Here is a 17,304-nt window from a genome sequence, read left to right on the forward strand (position 1 = left end):
ATTTTCAGATGACTAGGTCTCAGGTTACCATTATGAATAATTTTTGTTTTATATGTTAATACAGTGTTTCCCTCAGGGGCTAGTGAGTTATGTAGGTCTGTTTGATTAATTACCTTAGATTTTGTAATAAGTTCTGATGATTCTTTTGCCTGTATTGTCTCTTTTTACTCTAGGCCATTTCAATTTGACAATTCCCTTTCCTTGATACTTTTAACCTATTTTTTTCTGTAACTCTTATTTCAGTACAAATCAGATAAGCATTCAGAATCAGTAGATTAAGTTGTATATTAAGTTATAATTCAGTAGCTTTTTGCTCAAGAGCCTGAGCCCCACACTTCTTCTGAAAATATGATAAATGTAACTTACTTGTTTATTTGAAATATGTTTTGAATGCAAATACAATATTGCATTGAATGTAAGATGTCAATTATAATACAGACCACTATTATATAGACTACTAAGAAAGAAAAAAATGTTGCATATTATAAGATGCATCTCAAATTTAGAGATGTTAAAATGTGTAAAAATATAAGTCTTGGAGGGAATGAAATGTGATACGTGAGTGAAATAATGTTCTGGGTGATGGGAGTATATCTGTGATCAAAGCAGTTAATATCCCTACTTTAATGGAGTTTACATTCTAATGTGGAGGGAGCAAATAATTATGTCGGGTGATCATTAGTTCTCTGAAGGAGAAACAAAGGTAGGCAAGGGGAAGGAGAGTGGAAGTGTGGGTGTTCTTTTCATATAGAATAGTCAGAGAGTCAGAGAAAGCAAAGAGTCAGAAAGTCAGAGAAAGTCTGATCAGGGATATTTGAGAAGAGGCCAGAAGGAAGGGAAGGAGTGAGCCAGGAAGTGGGAGAAGATAACTACAGGTAGTGAGAAAAGTGAGTGCAAAGCCTCTGAGATGGAAACATGTTTGGGGTGCTGGAGCAGCAGAAAGTAGGCCAGCATGGCTGCAGTGGAAGAAAGGAGGGAGAGAGTAGTGGGAGATGACATTAAAGAGACGAGGAGCTCCAGATTAGGTCAGGCCTTGTAGACATGGTAAGAAGGACTCTGGACTTTGTGATAGATAGCAAGCTGTGCAAGGATTTTGAGTGCAGAAGTGACACGATTTGATTGTGTTTTAACAGAAACATTGTGACTTCTATGTGGAGAAAGACTGTTGAGGAATAAGGGAGTGGAAACAGGAAGATCATTTAGGAAACTATTGCAGCCTATCCATATAAGTGATGATGGAAGCTTAGACCAGTGGAGCAGTGATGGAGGTGGTGAGCAGTGGTCAGATTCTAGATATATATTTGAAGGTCAAGCTTATAGAATTTTCTGATGGATTTGATAATGAGGTATGAGAAAAAGAGGGGAGTCAAAGATGACTTCAAGGTTTTTGGCCCACGAAGGAATAGAGTTGACATTTATTGAGATTGGAGAAAAATCTCAAATTGAGGGAGGAGGAACAGGGTTAAGGAAGAAGAAGTTAAGACCTTGGTTTTGTACATGTTCAGTTTGAAATGCCTTAGCTGTCAAGTGGAGAAGTGAGATAGGCAGTTGGATACATGAATGTGGACTTCAGGGGAGAGGCCCAGACCAGAGAAATAAATTTGGGAGTCAAGAAAAAGAGTGAACAAAGGTGCCAATTGCTGCTCATAGAGTGAGTAGGATAAGGATTAGGAATTGACATTGGATTTGTCAACATAGAGTTTGTGAGACAGAACAGATTGGAGTGAATTCAGGAAAGAATGAGAGGAAAAGAAGTGGAGGCAATTCTTTCAAAGGGGTTTTCTTGTAAAGTGGGCCAGAAAATGGTGTAATTACTACTTTTTCACGTAAGTTTGAAACCTTCTCCAGTTACTTGTGATATCATTCTGTTTGAAGGCATAGCAACAAAATGTTTGGGCTGCAGGGTACATTATTTCTTTGATGTCATATCTCAAAGGACTTGGTCAGGAAATGAAATAAGCTCAAATATAATTTCCATTCAAAGCAAAACCATGTGTTGTTTATAATTTACATTGCTTTTTGCAAATTCAGGATAGCATAGAAGATAAAAGGACAAGATTTGCAAATACAGGGCCCAAAAGAATCAATCATCTTATATTTTTAGAAATCCCCACATTAGTCTATATGCAGATATTTGTGTTAATAGGTGCCTAGGCAGATACTAGCTTGGGCTTCAGATACTACTGGATGTATTGATACTTCAGACACTACCTGTCTGAAAGAATGACTGGGGATTCAACAAGAACTCAGAACAGCTAAAATCATAGGGAGGCTCCCACGTGGAATTCATGCTGGGACTTCAAGTAGCTGTTGTACTTCTAGAGCGGATAGCTATTACCTTTAAAAATAAGTATTTGAGGATTGATTAATTGTTCTTCTGTAACTTGCAATATCCAGAAGGTATTAAATATGGTCCTGTTATTATACAGTTCCAGATTTTTTTCTGGCTGGATAACCCCCAACACTGACCTCAAGGCAGGATGACAACCCCAATCCCTTGAGTTTCTTCAGACTCTAGTCTTCTCAGTGGGTCTCTAGGTGTTTCACAAGTGATCAGGGGTCAGTCACTGCTGTCACTGCTCCACTGGGTACCACACCATCTACTCTGGCCTGGCTGGCTACAGTACTTTGCTGTAACTCCAGTTTGCTTTTATTTCACTTTTCTTCTGGGTATGGGCAGGTTCAAATACTTATTTCAAGATAGCAGTAATTGACACTTTCCTCTAAACTTTAGGCTCTGAGTCATCATGCCAGATACCAACATCTTCACTTGGTATGATTTCTTTTCTAGGGACTCTGTAGGGCTCGGAGGCAATTTACCTTCTCCTCCTTCTCACCTTTGTTGGCCAGACATGCCGTCTATGTCTGAACTCTAATCTTGGACAATATTTGAGTTGTTTGTCTTGGAAGTTCCTCATCTCTCATGTAAATCGGTGGATGTAACGAGATACCAGGAGCTGTGTGTGACCCAACACTACATGCCAGATGGATCCAAGTCTCATGTGTTTCCAGGCAACTGGAAACCATTTAGAGTAACATATGGGTTTCAGAGAAGGGGAGAAATGCTGTGAGCATGAGGTCTCTGTGTTTTTGCCCCCCTTACTATGCTAACTAATAGTAACTTAGATCTTTGGAGAGGCAGAAGGAGAAATGGAGTTCAGATTCTCTGAACTACCACTGAAACCTTTTTTGGGGCTTAAATTGATGGTAAGTATTGCTGATATCTAGAAAAAAATTGCAATATTTGTGTGTGTGAGTGTGTGTGTGTGTGTGTGTGTGCATCTGCTAGTCTGCCTGCTAGTGTGGAAAAGTGTTTTATTTGCTTTTTCCTTTATTGAGTATAGGACATAGCTCGAAAATAAATCCCCTGAATGATTTTGCTCCTGGAACTTCGAGAGTTCAGATGGGTGGGGAATGTGTTGGAGTTTCATTTAGAATTGCTATTAAAAAGCCTTTGTGTATAGATGATGACGCTACTGACACATACTGTTGACAAAATAAGTGTTTAGTGGCAACTTTTGTTATTCCCAGCAACAGGGATGAGTCTGAGCTGAGGCATCCTTGCTACTCTCAAGGTCCCCATTTGCGAAATGGTTGGCCGCTTCTGGGGAGGAAGTTGATGGCTGGGAACCATTTTCTCTATGCAATGTTAAGTGCTCCTTGTAGACACTGCTGCCAGAGAGATGACGAAACCCTGACAAATTACTGTTCATCTCAAGCAGCTCCTAATGTGCTTTCCTACTGAGGGGAAATTGAAAAAGAAAAGGAGGCTGCAGCAGGCAGGTGCTGATGCCTTCCTCTCTTTGGTTGGTCCCCAGCTGCTGGGTCTTGCTTTTGTGGATGCGATGACCATGTGGGCAGCACAACCCATGAGCTTAGGACAGCTGCTTATAATCCAGCAGAGGCAGCTGGCAGGTGAAACACTAACACGTTATGCCATAAAATATTTAAAGAAAGCTGTGCGTTTAGTTTTCTTTTGATTAGCTCTCCAGGTTTATACTTCAGTAGCTTTGCCGAAGGGCCAGAAGTGAACCAGAAATACCCCCAGAGCCCATTTAAATACTTTGCAGTGTTTACTTAATATTTTAAAGTTAAAAAACATTTTGGAACATTGAGCACTCCAAAAGAACAAAACCTATTTATGGACCCTGAGGGCATTTCACCTTTAAGACAGCAAAGAGGCCAAGAAACTGAAGAAGTCTCTCATTTTTATAGCAGTAGATAAATTATAGGATGAGTCAGCTTCAGTGGGATCTTTTACTCTTTTTGCTCTGCCTTCTGGAGTGTAAAGCATAACCTCTAGAGAAAACACTTCCTTTTATTATGATGCCTTTCAATGCTTTTTATTTCAGATGTTTAATCTAACAGCCAAATGTGTTTTGCCATAACACAGGGCTTGAAGGGGAAACAAAAGAACTGTAATAGATTTGTAATAGATTTCTGATTCAGAATCAAAAGACAGGGGTTTTAGTCTGACTCTGGTGTTAGTGGTATGCAATCTCAGGAAAACCTAGACTATGCCAGTTACTAGTTGTGTGATGGTGGGCAAGTTACTTGTTTTCTCTTCTGTAACATAAGGAGAATTAATAATGTCTACCTCACTGGGCTGATGTGAGAATTAAGAGAATTAAGAATGCAGGTACAGAGCCTAGCACAAACCCTTGCTGATGATTTCAAATATCTAATAATGTTAAATGTTACCAGATCTGAAAAGAAAGCACGTGGTTTTAACTCTATTGCCTTTATTTGTAAAATGGTGACAATAATATACATCACATAAAGTTATTTAAGTGCATGTGACACGTGTGGGCACTTTGTGTACTAAATGCCGTATAAATGGGATGTATATTGATAATCATAATAGATTTTGAGAGCTGGCAGAGAAAATGGGTAAGTAAAAGAAAAAAATAGAGAAGACAGCAGGAAAGTTGGGAACAAACCCATGGAGACGTTTGCACATTATTAGAAGGGAAAGAACAGAATTAAAACTGCTACCCAAAGCAAATCAAACCAAATCTAAATCCCCAATTAAAACCAAAGCAAAACATATAAACAAAACAAGGTAAAAAAAAAACACAACACTCAGCTTGCTGCTGCACAGAGCACGCTAGCTGCTTCTCTCCATCTTAAGAATACAGTCATTATAGCTTCTCAGGAGAACCTGCTGGGCAGTGCTTCTGGTTCTGGGATAATTATGAAAAGAGTGTTGTGAATATAGAGTGAACACAGCTACTGGAGAACATCACACAGAACATCTTATTTTAGTCCCAGAGCCCCTTCTCTGGCCCAGCATGGCTCCTCTTGACCCGGGCAGTCCAGGAGCCCCTCTTTTCTCTTTCTCTTCTTCGGAGATATCACACCCAACCCAGCACTTTGAATCCTGGGAGTAGGGAGTTGTGTCTCAGTCCCTAACTCCTTACTTTCTTCCTTTACCGGAACACAGGCAACAAGCCTTTTTTGTTTAAGAAATTTTCTGCTGATAAATATGTGGTAATAAACAGGAGATATTAAAAATGAGAAACAGCAAATATGGTAATGTTACAAAGTTTATAACAGTATTAGTAGTTCCACTACTAATAGTAATGCCACCATTTCCATTATATTTTACATTAGGAACGGAACTAAAGGGTTAAATTTGAGACAGGTTCACTAAAGTCTTTTAAGAAAGAGAGAGAAAGTGAATACTCTCTCGTATGCCGCATACCTTAGTATGAGAAACTTCACACGTATGCATGCAAATGTGGGAATCTTTTCCCCCACCCAGCCATGGCTGGGCAGATGTTACTTTGGTATCTCTTGAAATCATTTTTCTTTCCTCTGGTCATGCACACAAATCTGTAAAGAAGCCAAAAGAATGTTTGTGCAAATAGAGAAGTTCATGCAAGTTGGAGTGGAGTAAACTATCAAGGAGGTGGGGATAGCTTTTCAGAATCAATGGGTACATGAATGATGAATTAATCGCTATGAATTAGCCTAGGATCACAGATCAGGACTCAAATAAATCAAGCTGATGTAAGTCAGAAATTTAATAACATATAAAATCTGGCTCAAAATGGTAGTTCATACAGTATTTATTCAGGCTTCTGATATTTACTGCTCTAAGATATAAAGCTTTGAAAGAGCTGGGTAAAAGGGTTTTAGGCCTGTATGAATTTTACAGAGTAGAAGTTTCTGGACCAATTCATATGGTTTTCATTATGACCTTCTATCTGGAATACAATGATGTTTGCAGATAGATCCTGTTTCTCCTTATATTTGTGGATGCTGGTGAGCTTGACAAGTAAGTCTCTTATCTAGGTGCTCATAATAGTATATAAATTGTCATTTCACAAATCCTGGGAACTCTGTAAAAGCCTCCTGTCCTCCAAAATGGCAGGAGACTCTGTGGGGGCTTAACTGAACCAAGTATGAAGGTCAAAGACAGCTGTTTGATCCTGAAATTAAATGATAAATATTAGGGACTATGTTTTCCTTTATTAATCCTCAGCATCATGTTCCCTGCATTCCCAGGGAAGCCAAACACATGACTCACAAGATCGGGCAGTCTTCTGTAAGATAAGAGTGGAGGGAAAGTATCTACAGATGGAAGAATGAAGCCATGAGAGTAGAATTGGAGTGAGGGGCAGAAGCAGTACCCCTTAATTTTCCTCTGTGTTTTGGTAGAAACAAGTTGTCAATGGGAGATTTCAAGGCACATTAGTTTGAGAAAGAACAAAATAGACAAAAGATCTAGTGTTAGATATAAATTAAAAGCTGTTTCTGTGCATTGCAAGTCTCTCGCTCCTAAAAGGAGAATCACAGATTATTTTTTTAAACCAAAATTTGAAGTTTGTCATTTGTGTCTCCTAATTCTCAGATCATTTATTACAACTTTTCTTTTTCGAGGTGTTAGAATAATTTTCTGAAGGATAGTGATAAAGCAGATGTTTTCTAAGCCTCTGGGGACCAGGTAGAGTTTGGAGTGATTTAGGGGCAACCAGACAATGCTTCATTACTCAGGAAACTGACCCTTCTCCCATCTGCTGTAAATGAGATCTGAAAACTTTCTCCATCCTATTATCTTGTCAATTCCTAGCATCAGTTTCTAACAAGAGAGTTGAAATGCAATATAGCTTTGGCCGAAAAAAAAAAGTGCTTAGGATTTAGTGGGCTGTAACTTGACTATAAATCCAAATGGGTAATATTTAGCTCATAATATGATTTCCTTCATGCAGATTGCAATGTTTACATCTTGTAATGAAGCCTATGTTTCTTTGTATCAGTGGTTCTTATATGGAAAACACTGGAGAATAGCAACATGGACCTAAAACGGGTGTCTCCTGCACACCTCTGTATGAACATTGACCCTTTACAGAGTGAAAGTTGAATATGAATAAAAGAAAATTCATGGAATTTTCATTCATGAAAATTAACTGTTTTTTTTCACTTGCATCTCTTTGGTGTACTGTACTGTTTCAAAGCTTGTGTTATCAAATTCTTGCTTCTCCCAATCACAAAATTTATTCATGCATCCAAAGGAGCATTTTTTTTTCTTTTTTAAAAGGGTAGGTGAGTCGGTGGCCTAATTCTATTTAGAAAGACAGAAAAAGAAAAAGGATTACACATACATTTTTCATAAACTGATCTGGTTAGACTTTTGGTTGCAAAGAACTCAGCCTGAATAAAACTGGGGCTTATTGTAGGTCTATGTATGAATTAGAACTGGGAGAGAAAGGCTGGAACTAAAACAGTGTTAGTGTTTTAGTGGAACTAAAACAGCTCCAGTTTCCAGCTTCTTTCTCGATCTTTTTCAAGGTCCATTCCGTGGCATCACTGTATCACTCTGGTGTCTGAGCCATTCTTTCTCTACCAACTTCCTCTGCTTTAGTTCCTTTATAATTTTGGCTGGTATGAGGCCTGTTGTAGTCACTCTATCATCTCCAGCTGAAAAACTCCTTTCAGCTTCAGCTTTCGCTCCACATTGCTCAGTCTTGTGTTTCTGATTCCTGACAGTCAGGCTCTTATTTTCCTAGCTCATCTTCCATATCACATAAGTCATTGGCTAGCCAATAGATGGTATGGCGGCTTGCAAAAAGAGCCCCAGTTCCCTGTAACCACATACTTGCAATGTGATTCTGTAGCTTCTTTCAAGAGATGGAGTCTATCCTTGAATCTGGGCTGGCTTTGTGACCTGCCTTAGCTAGTAGGAGGAAACAGAAGTGAGGTTGTACACTTGGTCCTTTGGAAGCTTTAAGCCCTTTGTTTCCCTTGGAACTCTTTCATATGCCTTGGCTAGGCTTATGGAAGTTGAGAGACCAAGTGAACAGAGATAAGCCATCTTAGACTACCCTGCCTCCAGCCACTTGGTAGCTTACTGCAAATTCATGAGTGAGCCTAACCAAGCCTGGCCGAGATCAGCCAGATCGACCAATCTATTCCAGCACAAATTGCTGCCCTATTTAATCGTGAGCTAAATAAATGGCTGTTGTTTTAAGCCACTAAGTTTTAGCATAGTTTGCTATGCAGCAAAAAGTAACGAATAAAGAGGTACAGTTCCTTCTCCATATCTGCTGGTTCCACATCTATGGATTCAACCAACCATGGATAGAAAATATTTGGGGGAAAAAATTCCAGAAAGTTTCAAAAAGCAAAACTTGAATTTGCCATTTGTGGGCACCATTTATATAACATTTACATTGTAGTTACAGCTATTTACATAGAATTTACATTGTATTAGGTACTATAAGTAATCTAGAGGTGATTTAAAGTATATGGGAGGACGTACATAGGTTATATGCAAATATTATGCCATTTTATATAAGGGACTTGAGCAACTTGGATTTTGGCATCTGATGGGGTCCTGGAACCAATCCCCCGTGGACACTGAGGGAGGACTGTAATCCTTTTGGTCTAACCAGCCATGGTAAGTAGTGTACTGGCATTATGGCAAAAAACGTGACTGCTTGCCTCTTTCTCAGTGGCTATGGGCAAGGCAGTTTTATTTAGAAAGAATGTAGCCTTTCAGTAATTCAACAAATATTTGTTAACTGCCTATAATGTGCCATGTACTATGCTAGGCAATAGAAATCAAGGATGATAAAAAATATGCCTAGTTATTAATAGTGATGAATAAATGGAACTTTCACTTAGTAAGGGAGACAGGCATTAATCACATAATCACCCTGAAGAATATTTAATTACAAACTGAGATAAGGCTCTTAAGCGAAGACACACATTTTTATGAGGGGAACAGCAAAGGCTTACACTGGGTCTTAAAGGCTTACTGAGTAAGTGGTGCTTGAGATAAGATCCAAAAATGGGTAGAGTTTATTAGGGAAAAGGGTAGGGAGAGTGGCTTGTGGATGAAAGAAAGACATTTTCAGCATGTACAAAGATCCCACAACAGAAGCTAATATGGTACATTCAAAAAGCTGAAAGAAGGTCAGTGTTGAATGTGACTGGGATATATATATAGAGAGAGGTGGGGACTGTGAAGAGGTGTGGGTAGAGAGATGTGTAGGGACTCGAACGCATGGGGACTTATAGGATATGTTATGGATTTTGGGAATGTGGAAAGCTATTGAGATGGCTGGAGGGAGAAGGGAAGCGTGGGCGCATGATCAGTTTTGTGTTTTGGAAAGATCACACTGTATGCAGTTGAGAAATGATTGAATTGAATTCAAACTGAATGAATTTGAAAGATCAGCTAATAAGGTATTCCATTGTGATGGTGAAGAGATGATGGTTTCTGGGAATAAAATAGAAGCTGGGAGAGGGCAGATTTGTGAGATGCTTAGGAGATAAGACCAATAAGGTAAGACCAAGAGGCGTAAGAGATAAGATCATGGGGTTTGGATATGAAGGTTGAGGGACAGGCAGTTGTTGAGAGACACTTCTAGATTTCTGGCTTTCACAAGCAAATGAACAAGGGTGCTACTCGCTGAGGTTAGGAACACTGGAAGAGGAAGGAGTAGGTCTAAAGAGTGAAATGATGAAAACTATAGGATATGTTGAGTTTGAGGTATACTGAGGTCTCCAAATAGAAATATTGATTGCGGTATTGGCTATATGAGTTAGAGGAGAAGAAAATTTGTCAAACATTTGTATTGAGTTAGCAACTGAAATTGTGGACGTGGAGAGAATCTGGGGCAGACACTGTAGATGATAGTCCATAGGCCAAAACTGAACCACATAGTTTGTCAGTTTAACGTGGCATTAAAAATAAAAATTGAGCAAACAAGTAAAAATCACAATATTTCACAGCAGCTAGGTAAGAGTAGGATTAGGAATTCTGGTGTCTATTCTACTTCTTACAAGGACACCAGTCTTATTGGATTAGGTCCCCACCCTTATGAGCTCATTTAATCTTAAGTATCCCTTAAAAGCCCTGTTTCCAAATACAGACACATTGGGGGTTAGGGCCCCAACATATGAATTTTAGGAGGATAGAATTCAGTCCATAACATGGCCTTAATGGGAATTTCTGGTTCTTTGACCCCTTTACTTTCTCCCAGTCCATCAGTTACATTTTTTCTTTATTTCCCTTCTCAGCCAGTTTGGAGTCCAATGTTCTTCATTTCAGTAACACTGCTATGAATCTATAAATTCCTTCATCCCTTTGTCTTTCCATCATAACCATTTGATGAAATTCCAGTCTTAAGTGGACCCTAGTATTCATTTCTCTATACCTGCACTGCAGCAGCCAAGAAGTTCTGGAAAAAATCACACAATGTCCAAATACTATGATCATTTTTTTTTTTTTTCTGTACACGGGCCTCTCACTGCTGTGGCCTCTCCTGCTGCGGAGCATAGGCTCCGGACGCGCAGGCCCAGCGGCCATGGCCCACGGGCCCAGCCGCTCCACGGCACACGGGATCCTCCCGGACCGGGACACGAACACGCATCCCCTGCATCAGCAGGCGGACTCCCAACCACTATGATCAATTTTTGATTCTCTCTTTCTTGGTAGCACCCTATCTTTTTCTTCCACATGTAGCCAAACTTCTTTTAATAACTCTATACTCATGGTTTCAATTTCCTCACTCCCTATATTAGCTTCCTAGCACTGTTGTAACAAAACACCGTAATCTTGGTAGTTTAAAACAAGACATTATTCTCTCACAGTTCTGGAGGTTAGGTGTCCAAAATCAAGATGTCAGCATAGCTGTGCTCCTTCTGAAAGCTGTAAGGAAGAATCCTGCCTTGTCTCTACTTAGCCCTTGGTGTTGCCAGCAATCCTTGGCATTTCTTGGCTTGTAGATGCAATTTCTGTCTGTGTGTTCACATGGTGTTCTCCTCTCTGATGTCTCTTTGTGGCCGAATTTTCTTCTGTAAGGACAAAAGTCATTGGATTAGGGTTTACCTAATCTTGTATGACCTCATCTTAACTCGATTGCATCTGCAAATGTTTGACTTCCAAACAAGCTCACATTCACATGTTCCAGGTGGACATGAATTGGGGTGTGGGGGTTAGGGAGTGTTATCAATTCAGTAATTTCTGAAACTCCTAAACCCACTTCTATATAGCTTCAGGGTCTAACTTAAACAAACAACAAATAAGAACAACAACAACAAAACACCCCAAAACAACAACAAAAAAGAAAACCAAAAAAATACCCCACCAAAAACAAAACAAAAAAAACCCACAAAAAAGGTAAAATTGCCAACTTCTAAGCCCTAAATCCAATGGGTTTATCTCAGTTCTTGTCTCATGTGCTCTCTTGGCCACATTTGAAACAGTTGGTCACTCTCCTCTTCTGAAAACACTCTCTTCACATCACTTCCAAGTTGTCTTCCTATCTCTGTGACTCCTTCTTCTCAACTTCCTTGGCAGATTTGTCTTTTTCTTTCAGCCCCTTACCTGTTGGGGGTTTCTTAAGGCTCAGTCCTGTAGAGAAGTACTACAGTGATCAAGCAGGGAACATAAATGAAGGAAATGGGTCAGGTGGAAATGTATCACGCTAGAGAGCTCATGATCCATTTAGAGGGTGTCTGCAGCCCATCTCCAGCCAGTTCTTGCCATGCTGGAATGGGAACCCAATGTTGTCAGAGGGTCTAATTCTTTTGTTTGAATCCTAAAGCCCAGCCAGACTCTTGTAGAACTGGTGCTCTGGGAACATGAGTAGTGAGTGAAAAGGATAATAAGAATGAAAATTTATGAGAGAAAGTAAGAGCTGCAGTCTCCGGCCAGTTATTTATTTTCATCTTCTCCTATTTTTTGACTCCCCCACTCCCCATTTTTTGGTATGTATGAAGAACAACATAGATTCTGTAGAATCAATAACAATGGCATTAAGATCTTCATTATTAGAATATTTAGTGAAATGTTAAAAAATATTTTTTTAGTTGACACATCCTTCACATTACCTTCCAGTCTTTAAGATTATGTTTATAATGTAAACAATGAAACTGGTAAAGTTGCATGTTAGTTCAGTAAAAATAGCACAGATATAGTGTCGATTATATTTCACAGGAAATGAGTTAAAAGTCACTGGGTATTAAGGAGAAGTGGTTTATATCTTTTATTTTGTTTGCAACAGGTCACTAAATTTGTGACCTCTTTCATTTTTGTCACCTATGCACACCTGTCATGAAAACCTCTTAAAGTTTTCTTAGCCAACTGCAGTTTCCCTTCCAAGGTTGTATTGATTTCATAGCATTTTGTAGTTGGCACATCTTGACATGAACCATAGGTGTTATTTTGAATTCTCAATGCCTTTTATTAGATCTTTAAATCAATTACTACTAATGTAATGAGAAATTCAGTGTTTTCACCCACAGGCACTGTTCTCAGTACTTCAACTTGACAGCATACGAGATTGGAAAATAGATGAATTGAATTGAACACAAGTTTTCTGACTCCTAAGTCAAGTTTCTTTCCAGCTAAGTAGTTTGCTTAATAGATGGTAATTTACTTTGATCCCCACAAGTTAAGTGAGTTGGAGATCATAACATGAGCACTGTACTTCAGATTCACATGCTTATGTGAGAGGGAAATCTGAGATGAGAAAGAGGACTGAGGGAGTTATGGCAGGGTGGTGTAGTGGGGAAATAAGAATCAGGCAGGTTTGAGAGGATTTTGGATGCCTACACTTTAACCCAAATTTATGTGTGGGCTTATATCCATTTTTATTTTTCTTCCTATTATTGAAAATTTTTTCATGTTCTTTCTCTCTCTGTTCTTCCTTCTCCATTTCCCCCCTTCCCTCTTTAGTCTACTATTTGTAAGACTAAAGCATTTTTTGTTTGTTGAATTTAGTGGATAAACTGCCTCACTTGAATTATAATTAAACAGCAAATGCATGAGCATCTGTATTTCTTTCTTTCAAAAGACAAATATAATCTCCCTTTTCAAAAGAGTGTACAGTTCAGTGGTTTTTATATATTCAAAGAGTTGTGTAGCCATTACCACTATAATTCAAGAACATTTTCATCACCACTAAAAAACCCCACCTAATATGATCCAACAATTTCACTTATGGATGCAAACACAAAAGAATTGAAATCTGAGTCTTGAAGAGATATTTGTGCATTCATGTTCATAACAGCATTATTCACAACTGTCAAACGGTGGAAGCAAGCTGAGTGTCCATCAGTGGATGAATGGATAAACAAAATGTGGTACATACATACTATGAAATAGTATTCAGCTTTAAAAGCGAAAGAAATTCTGACACATGCTGCAACATGGATGAACCTTGAGGATGTTATGCTAAATGAAATGTTACTCACAAAAAGACAAATACAGATTCCATTTATATGAGGTACCTGGAATAGTTAAATTCATAAAGATGAAAAGTAGAAGGGTGGTTGCCAGGGGCTGAGGGGAGGGGGAAAGTTGAGTTAGTGTTTAATGGGTGCAGAGTTTCAGTTTTGCAAGATGAAAATAGCTCTGGAGATCGTTGGTGGTGATGGTTGCACAACAGTATGAATGCATTTAATGCCATTGAACTGTACATTTAAAAATGGTGACAGGGATACATTAAAAAAATTTTTTTAAATTAATTAATTATGGTTGAGCCTGGTCTTAGTTGCAGCATGCAGGAGCTTCATTGCGGCATGCAGGATCTTTTAGCTGCGGCATGAGAACTCTTAGTTGTGGCATGAGTGTGGGATCTAGTTGCCCAGTTAGGGATCGAACTCGGGCCCCTTGCATTGGGAGCACAGAGTCTTAACCCACTGCACCACTAGGGAAGTTCTGAAGGTGATACATTTTTAATGTGTATTTTACCACAATTAAAGAAAAGAAAGAAATTCTGTCTGTACCCATTAACTGTCACTCTCTACTCTTCTTTCTTCCAGGCCCTGGCAGCCACTAATCTACCTTCTGTCTCTATAGGTTTGCCTGTTCAGGACATTTAATATAAATGGAATCATACAATATGTGGTCTTTTGTGTTTTGCTTCTTTCACTGAGAATTAGCTTTTAATATTCATGTTGTCATGTGAATCAGTCTTTCATTTTTCCTGAATTGTACTTTTTTTTTTTAGCCATGCCACGCAGCTTGTAGGAGTTCCCCGACCAGGGATTGAACCCGGGCCACAGCAGTGACAGTGCTGAATCCTAACCACTAGACCACCAGGGAACTCCCGTCAGTCTTTCATTTTTTATGACCGAATGATATTCTAGTATATGAATATACTATATTTTGTTTATCCATTCATTAGTTGCTGGATATTTGGGTTGTTTCCACTTTTTTGTTATTGTGAATAATACTGCTGCGAATATCTGTGTACAAGTCTTTTTGTGGACATGTGTTTGCATCTCTTCCGGGTTAACACCAAGGAATTGAATTGTTGGGTCATATGGTAATTCTATATTTAACATTTCAAGGAATCATCAAACTGTTTTCCAAAGTGGCTGCACCATTTAACATTCCCACCAGCAGTATATGAGTGTTTCAGTTTCTCCACACCCTCACTGACACTTGTTGTAGCCTGTCATTTCCATTATGGCCATCCTAGTGTGTGTGAAATGGTAACTCACTGTGGGTTTGATTTGCATTTCACCAATAACTAATGACATTGTATAACTTTCATGTGCTTATTGACCACTTGTGTATCCTTTTTTGGAGAAATGTTATTCAAATCCTTTGCCCATTTTAGGATTATTTGTCTTTTTCTTACTGAGTGGTAAGGGTTCTTCATATATCTGCAATAAGACTTTTATTGATATGTGACTTGCAAATATTTTATCCCATTCTGTGGGTTGTCTTTTCATTTTTTAGATGGTATCTTTTGATGTAAAAAAGTTTTTAATTTGATGAAGTTCAATTTGTCTATTTTTCTTTTGTCACTTGTCATATTTAAGAAAACCAAGGTCACAAAGTTCTGTTCCAATGTTTTCTTCTAACAGTTTTATAGTTTTATTTCTGACATTTAGGTCTGTAATCCATTTTGATTTAGGGTTTTTTTTTTGTTTATTTATTTATTCATTCATTCGCATGTGCATGCATCTGATTGTTCCAACAAAATGTATTGTAAAGACCATCCTTTTCCCATGGAATTTTCTTGGCACTTTTGTTAAGAATCAATTGACCATTAAAAGTATGGGTTTATTTCTGAACTCTCAATTCTACTTCATTGACCTATATGTCTGTCCTTATGCCAGTACCATACTTTCTTGGCTACTCTAGCTTTGTAGTAACTTTTGAAATCAGAAAGCGTGAGTGCTCAAACTTTGTTTTTCTTTTTCAAGATTGTTTACATTGGGTCCTTTGTATTTCCACATAAATTTTTGGATCAGCTTGTCATTTTGTGCATATAAGCCTGCGTGGGTTTCGATAGGGATTGTATTGAATCTGTAGATCAATTTGAGGAGTATTGCAATTTTAAAAATATGCTTCTCTTGAGCCCTGGACATGGGCTGTCTTTCAATTTGTCTAGACTTTCTTTTATTTATTTCAATGATATTTTATGGTTTTCAGTGTACAAGTCTTGTACTTCTTTGGTTACATTTACTATTAAGCATTTTGTTCTTTTTGATGCTATTTAGAATAGACTTGTTCTCTTAATTTCATTTTCAGATTATTCATTGACAATGCATAGAAATACATACAATTGATTTTTGTATGTTTCTCTTGTAACCTGTGACCTTGCTGAACTCATTTATTAGTTCTAATAGTATTTTTTTTTAGTGGATTTATTAGGATTTTCTCTATGCAAGATCATGTTGTCTTTGAATGAAGAGAGTTTTACGTCTTTCTTTCCAAAATAGATGCCCTTTGTTTCTTTTACTTACCTAATTGCTCTGACTTGACGTTCCAGTATGATGTTGAATAGAAGTAGTGATAGTAGACTTAGCTTCTTTTGCTCAGTGAGGAAAACTGAACCTAACAATCTGGAAGTATTTAATATGGACAGCACCAGGAAGCATAGGGCAGTGGTTAAGAGAAAGTACCTTGGAGTTAGAGTCCTGTATTCAAATCTCAATTCTTTCACTTATATTCTTTGTGACTTTGTGTAAGATACTTAATCTCTATAAACTTCAGTTGTCATATTATAATATGGGAATTATAATAATATCTAACTCATATTTTTGTTATGAGGGTTAAGTAAACTATGCATATGAAGAGTTTAGCAAAATGCTTAATGTTACTCTAGCAACATTAGACAAATGTAAGCCATTATGATCATTATTATATAACAATATAACTCCTTAAAACAATCAGGATATTATTAAGAATATATCTTTCTATATTTTCCTTGATTATCATTTTTTTACCCCTATCCTGGGGACTTCTGGTTACTTATCTAGATCATTATTAATATTCTTCTTCTTCTTTTTTTTTTTTTTTTTGCGGTATGCGGGCCTCTCACTGTTGTGGCCTCTCCCATTGCGGAGCACAGGCTCCAGACGCGCAGGCTCAGCGGCCATGGCTCACTGGCTCAGCCGCTCTGCGGCGTGTGGGATCTTCCTGGACCGGGGCACGAACCCGCGTCCCCTGCATCGGCAGGCGGACTCTCAACCACTGCACCACCAGGGAAGCCCTATATTCTTCTTTTTTTGATCACCTATTCCCCACTCCCTGTTGAAGCAACAAATGAATTAAATAGTAAAGTGGTTGGTGCTGGCAGCATTGTATATATTTCTATGTAATTTTGCTATTGCTTTAGAAGGGTGAGGACGTTAAATATTAAACATTTTCCTGTTTGAACCTTTCGTATTGCAGAGATTTTAGTTTAAGAGGAGCTAAAGAAGACTATTTAATATTTTATTTATACATTACATGCTCTTGCTAGGCAATTTGATTTAGCAACATGGTTTTAAGTGCCACCTATTTTCCAAGGGCTCTACAATTTTCATTCCTAACCTATACCAGCCATC

The 17,304-nt window shown here is 38.3% G+C and overlaps 1 non-coding gene across 1 annotated transcript; it reads right to left on the bottom strand.

Annotated features, from left to right (window-relative positions):
* Window positions 1-14,491: 14,491 nt before the first annotated feature.
* Window positions 14,492-14,563, bottom strand: TRNAD-GUC (transfer RNA aspartic acid (anticodon GUC)). The gene has a single exon. It is a non-coding gene; the product is annotated as a tRNA-Asp (tRNA).
* Window positions 14,564-17,304: the final 2,741 nt, after the last annotated feature.

This window comes from Tursiops truncatus, chromosome 2 (genome assembly GCF_011762595.2).
Source record: "Tursiops truncatus isolate mTurTru1 chromosome 2, mTurTru1.mat.Y, whole genome shotgun sequence".
NCBI classification, from domain to species: domain Eukaryota; kingdom Metazoa; phylum Chordata; class Mammalia; order Artiodactyla; family Delphinidae; genus Tursiops; species Tursiops truncatus.